The sequence below is a fragment of the Entelurus aequoreus genome, linkage group LG17, assembly GCF_033978785.1.
Source record: "Entelurus aequoreus isolate RoL-2023_Sb linkage group LG17, RoL_Eaeq_v1.1, whole genome shotgun sequence".
Taxonomy (NCBI): Eukaryota; Metazoa; Chordata; class Actinopteri; order Syngnathiformes; family Syngnathidae; genus Entelurus; species Entelurus aequoreus.
Window position 1 is genome coordinate 18,138,891 of NC_084747.1, and position 6,730 is coordinate 18,145,620.

The following is a 6,730-nucleotide window of genomic DNA, read 5'->3' on the forward strand; positions in this document are numbered from 1 at the left end:
ATTTTCAGCTGCTGGGAATATTGTAAACAAGAAAAGAAGCAGCCTCACCCCAGAGCATGTAGACATGCTAACCTTTCTTCATTACAACTGGAATGAGTAGAATTGGTTATTGTGTACTGTGTTGGAGTGGATGTTTATTTTGCACATTTTAAAAGCAATACTTAATGTTTACAGTGCTCCAGAATATTTAGATTGGCACTTTTTTGTATTGGATGTTTATCTTTATTTTTGCACATTTTAGCAAATAAGCAATACTTTCACTTTTGTTGAAATGTTTACACTGTTGTTACAGAATATTTCGTTTTGCACTTTTTTGTATTGGAGGTTTATCTTTATTTTTGCACATTTTAAAGCAAAATAAGCAATACTTTTACTTTTGAAATGCTTATACTATTGCAGAATATTAAGATTTGCACTGGATGTTTACTTTTATATTTGCACATTAAAAAGCAAAAAAGCTACTTTTAATTTTGTTAAATGTTAAAAGTTTTAAATGTTTACATTGTTACAGAATATTCTGTCATGTTGTTGTCAATGTTGACTGAGTGGCCATACTTCTTTTTTTTTGTAAATAAAAGCCATGCCTTTTGAAAAAAGGGGCCTACATTTATTTTTTCATCTTCATTTTAATTATTAAAAAAAATCGGTAAAAGGAAAAATAATCTATAGATTAATCGAAAAAAAAATCTATAGATTAACTGATTAATCGAAAAAAATAATCGATAGATTAATCGATAGAAAAATAATCGTTAGCTGCAGCCTTACTTAAAGTATGATTCACATTCAGAATTTTCCATCCTTCTAGTTGGAGTTGCAGACAACTTCATTACTGCTAAATAGCAGTTTTCAGTTTTCACAACCTGTAGAAGGGTTGGTCCCCACAAGTGATGATCAAAAACTTGGCCCCCATTCCAAATGATGACCAGTATATGTGTGTGTGTGTTTGTGTGTGTGTGCTCGTTTACACGAGAAAAGGCCAGACATGAACTTTCAAAAGGAGGATGGGAACGATGCAAGCGTCCGCCCACTTAAAGGCTTGGAGGTCAGCTGCATTCCTGCCTTGTTTGCTCTTATCATTTTTTTCTTCTCTCCTCCAGACGTGTGCAGAGTGTGATACATCCATGCGACGCACACACACAACAACAACCAGGAGAGCGAGAACAAGAATTAGAGAAGGTACAGGCAGAACAAGGACAGAAAGAACAAAATAAGAAGACGATCAAGAACAGGATAAAAAGAAGTAGAAGAAAAAAGACAAGAATGAGGAGATCAACATGAACAAGAACAAGAACAAAAAGAAGAACAAGAACAAAAAGAATAAGAAAAAAAAAGGGGGGGAGAACAAAGATGATAAGTACAAGACAAATAAGAACATCCGCAAGAACAGGAAGAAACAGAAGAAGACAAACAAGAACAAGGAGAACATCAATGAAGGACAAGAACAAGAACGACTAGACAAATACTTCAAGAACCACTACAGGAAAAACAAGAAGACCAAAAACAAGAAGAGGAACATCAAGACCACCAAGAAAACATATACAAACCAACAACTGCAAGAAGAAGAACAAGAACATATCAAGAAAAACAACAGCAAGAAGAAGACCAACAACACCAATAAGAAGAAGAACAGATACAACATTAAAGGCCTACTGAAAGCCACTACTACCGACCACGCAGTCTGATAGTTTATATATCAATGATGAAATCTTAACATTGCAACACATGCCAATACGGCCGGGTTAACTTATAAAGTGCAATTTTAAATTTCCCGCCACACTTCCGGTTGAAAACGTCTATGTATGATGACGTATGCGCGTGACGTCACGGAGAGAACGGAAGTATTCGGACCCCATTGGATCCAATACAAAAAAGCTCTGTTTTCATCGCAAAATTCCACAGTATTCTGGACATCTGTGTTGGTGAATCTTTTGCAATTTGTTTAATGAACAATGGAGACTGCAAAGAAGAAAGCTGTAGGTGGGATCGGTGTATTAGCGGCTGGCTGCAGCAACACAACCAGGAGGACTTTGAGATGGATAGCAGACGCGCTAGCCGCCGACCTCACCTAGACTTCCTCCGTCTCTGGGCCGCCGATCGCATCGATGATCGGGTGAAGTCCTTTGTCGCTCCGTCGATCGCTGGAATGCAGGTGAGCACGGGTGTTGATGAGCAGATGAGGGCTGGCTGGCGTAGGTGGAGAGCTAATGTTTTTAACATAGCTCTTTGAGGTGCCGTTGCTAAGTTAGCTTCAATGGCGTCGTTAGCAACAGCATTGTTAAGCTTCGACGGGCTGGGAAGCATTAACCGTGTAGATACATGTCCATGGTTTAATAGTATTGTTGATCTTCTGTCTATCCTTCCAGTCAGGGGTTTATTTATTTTGTTTCTATCTGCATTTGAGCCCGATGCTATCACGTTAGCTCCATAGCTAAAGTGTTTCGCCGATGTATTGTCGTGGAGATAAAAGTCACTGTGAATGTCCATTTCGCATTCTCGACTCTCATTTTCAAGAGGATATAGTATCCGAGGTGGTTTAAAATACAAATCCGTGATCCACAATAGAAAAAGGAGAGAGTGTGGAATCCAATGAGCCAGCTTGTACCTAAGTTACGGTCAGAGCGAAAAACGATACGTCCTGCACTGCACGCTAGTCCTTCACTCTAACGTTCCTCATCCACGAATCTTTCATCCTGGCTCAAATTAATGGGGTAATCGTCGCTTTCTCGGTCCGAATCTCTCTCGCTGCTGGTGTAAACAATGGGGAAATGTGAGCAGCCCTTCCTCCTGTGACGTCACGCTACTTCCTGTATAGGCAAGGCCTTATTTAATCAGCGACCAAAAGTTGCGAACTTTATCGTCGTTGTTCTTTACTAAATCCTTTCAGCAAAAATATGGCAATATCGCAAAATGATCGAGTATGACACATAGAATGGATCTGCTATCCCCATTTAAATAAAAAAAAAAATCATTTCAGTAGGCCTTTAAAACCTCTAAAGGCTTAGTGGCCACATGCGTGGACAGCACCTTTTAGCTCTTATTTCCAAAATTGTGTACACTACTGAATTGGGGTCTTATGGCCGCTTATGTGGACACTTATACTGCCATCTAGTGGTGTCAGAAGAGTATAATATACAATTGAATTTGGAAAAAAAAAGTGTAAAAATAAGAATTAGCATGTCACTACACATGAAGTACACGTTTGTGTACTTATGGACTAAGTACATCATATCAAAATATGATTCTTAGTTTTTTATTCTAATTAGGGTCCAATAAGCCCAAATAGCAAAGAGAAATAAAAAAAAGCATGCAAACAAACAGCTTGGAAAAAACAATCAAAGACAGCAAGAAAAAACAAAACAAAATCAAGAACAACAGCAAAAAAAACAAAACAAGAACAACAGCAAAAAGTAGAATTGTGATGGGCCTGCTATCTGTGCACTGGACCTCAGGCCGGGGGTCGGCGGAAGCCGGCGTACTTATGAAATGGTGCCGAGTGTCTGGATCTGTGAGTTTTAGGTGTAACTGTACAAAACGAGCCACAGAGGCAGCCTAAAACAATAGCATGTTTACATAAAAATGCTAACACATAGCATGTGTGCTAACGATAGCACGATAATATGACTCAAAGGTGTATGGCTGCGGGAATAGAAAAAAAAAAGTGTAAAATTAGGACAATATCGGATATCAGCAAAAAAGCCATTATCTGACATTTCTAATTAAGACACCAAAATATGGCTTCCACTCTTATAGTCATCCTATAGCACACCTGGGCAAAATACGGCCCGCGGGCCACATGCGGCCCGTTAAGATTTTCAATCCGGCCCGCCGGACGTTCTACGTAATTCTTTTAGACCTTTGACATCAAAACTGTATGACGTGCAGTGCTGTTTTTAAATTACCGTAAGTCTGGAACTATACAGAGTATTTCAATGGTTGTAATCTGCGCTTTTAGGTGTTATACAAGTTATTACGGTAATCTACGTCACAGCAGCTTAGACCAGGAACAAAGCAGAGTGGGCGGGGTTTGTTTTCAGAGCAGCCAGCCCGAAACGCGTGTGTCAGAAACAGATGCAGAAGCAAATTTTTACAACAAATTTCTGCATAAAAGTGATAATATATCATATTGTAGGTGTTTATTACACTTTGCATTCATATTTTGTCGCATTTTGTTGTGTTTTGCTTGATTGTAAAAGATACACAACTATCAAGGAGCTGGTCTGAGAAGTAAAAGAGGAGCGATGTTCATATGTTGTTAATATTCAGTGTTTTATTGTTCATAGTTATTATTGCAAATCTCACTTTCTTTATTTTCATGTACATTTTGGGTGTCCCATTTGGTAAAAACTGTAAAATTCCACACGAGGAAGCAAATTTTTACAATAAATTTCCGCATAAAAGTGATAATATATCATATTGTAGGTGTTTATTACACTTTGCATTCATATTTTGTCACATTTTTGTTGTGTTTTGTTTGATTGTAAAAGATACACAACTATTAAGGAGCTGGACTGAGAAGTAAAAGAGGAGCGATGTTCATATGTTGTTAATATTCAGTGTTTTATTGTTCATAGTTAATATTGTAAATCCCACTTTCTTTATTTTCATGTACATTTTGGGTGTCCCATTCAGTAAAAAATTGTAAAATTCCACAAGTGGAAGCACATTTTTACAACAGATTTCCGCAAAAAAGTGATAATATATCATATTGTAGGTGTTTATTACACTTTGCATTCATATTTTGTCGCATTTTGTTGTGTTTTACTTGATTGTAAAAGATACACAACTATCAAGGAGCTGGTCTGAGAAGTAAAAGAGGAGCGATGTTCATATGTTGTTAATATTCAGTGTTTTATTGCTCATAGTTAATGTTGTAAATCTCACTTTCTTTATTTTAATGTACATTCGGGGTGTCCCATTCAGTAAAAAACTGTAAAATTCCACACGAGGAAGCAAATTTTGACAACAAATTTCTGCATAAGTGATAATATATCATGTTGTAGGTGTTTATTACACTTTGCATTCATATTTTGTTGCATTTTGTTGTGTTTTGCTTGATTGTAAAAGATAAACAACTATCAAGGAGCTGGTCTGAGAAGTAAAAGAGGAGCGATGTTCATATGTTGTTAATATTCAGTGTTTTATTGCTCATAGTTAATGTTGTAAATCTCACTTTCTTTATTTTAATGTACATTTTGGGCGTCCCATTCAGTAAAAAACTGTAAAATTCCACACGCGGAAGCAAATTTTGACAACAAATTTCCGCATAAAAGTGATAATATATCATATTGTTTGTGTTTATTACACTTTGCATTCATATTTTGTCACATTTTTGTTGTGTTTTGCTTGATTGTAAAAGATACACAACTATCAAGGAGCTGGTCTGAGAAGTAAAAGAGGAGCGACGTTCATATGTTGTTAATATTCAGTGTTTTATTGTTCATAGTAAATATTGTAAATCTCGCTTTCTTTATTTTCATGTACATTTTGGGTGTCCTATTTGGTAAAAACTGTAAAATTCCACACGAGGAAGCAAATTTTTACAATAAATTTCCGCATAAAAGTGATAATATATCATATTGTAGGTGTTTATTACACTTGCATTCATATTTTGTCACATTTTTGTTGTGTTTTGTTTGATTGTAAAAGATACACAACTATTAAGGAGCTGGACTGAGAAGTAAAAGAGGAGCGATGTTCATATGTTGTTAATATTCAGTGTTTTATTGTTCATAGTTAATGTTGTAAATCCCACTTTCTTTATTTTCATGTACATTTTGGGTGTCCCATTCAGTAAAAAATTGTAAAATTCCACAAGTGGAAGCACATTTTTACAACAGATTTCCGCAAAAAAGTGATAATATATCATATTGTAGGTGTTTATTACACTTTGCATTCATATTTTGTCGCATTTTGTTGTGTTTTACTTGATTGTAAAAGATACACAACTATCAAGGAGCTGGTCTGAGAAGTAAAAGAGGAGCGATGTTCATATGTTGTTAATATTCAGTGTTTTATTGCTCATAGTTAATGTTGTAAATCTCACTTTCTTTATTTTAATGTACATTCGGGGTGTCCCATTCAGTAAAAAACTGTAAAATTCCACACGAGGAAGCAAATTTTGACAACAAATTTCTGCATAAGTGATAATATATCATGTTGTAGGTGTTTATTACACTTTGCATTCATATTTTGTTGCATTTTGTTGTGTTTTGCTTGATTGTAAAAGATAAACAACTATCAAGGAGCTGGTCTGAGAAGTAAAAGAGGAGCGATGTTCATATGTTGTTAATATTCAGTGTTTTATTGCTCATAGTTAATGTTGTAAATCTCACTTTCTTTATTTTAATGTACATTTTGGGCGTCCCATTCAGTAAAAAACTGTAAAATTCCACACGCGGAAGCAAATTTTGACAACAAATTTCCGCATAAAAGTGATAATATATCATATTGTTTGTGTTTATTACACTTTGCATTCATATTTTGTCACATTTTTGTTGTGTTTTGCTTGATTGTAAAAGATACACAACTATCAAGGAGCTGGTCTGAGAAGTAAAAGAGGAGCGACGTTCATATGTTGTTAATATTCAGTGTTTTATTGTTCATAGTTAATATTGTAAATCCCACTTTCTTTATTTTCATGTTCATTTTGGGTGTCCCATTCAGTAAAAAATTGTAAAATTCCACACGTGGAAGCACATTTTTACAACAGATTTCCACATAAAAGTGATAA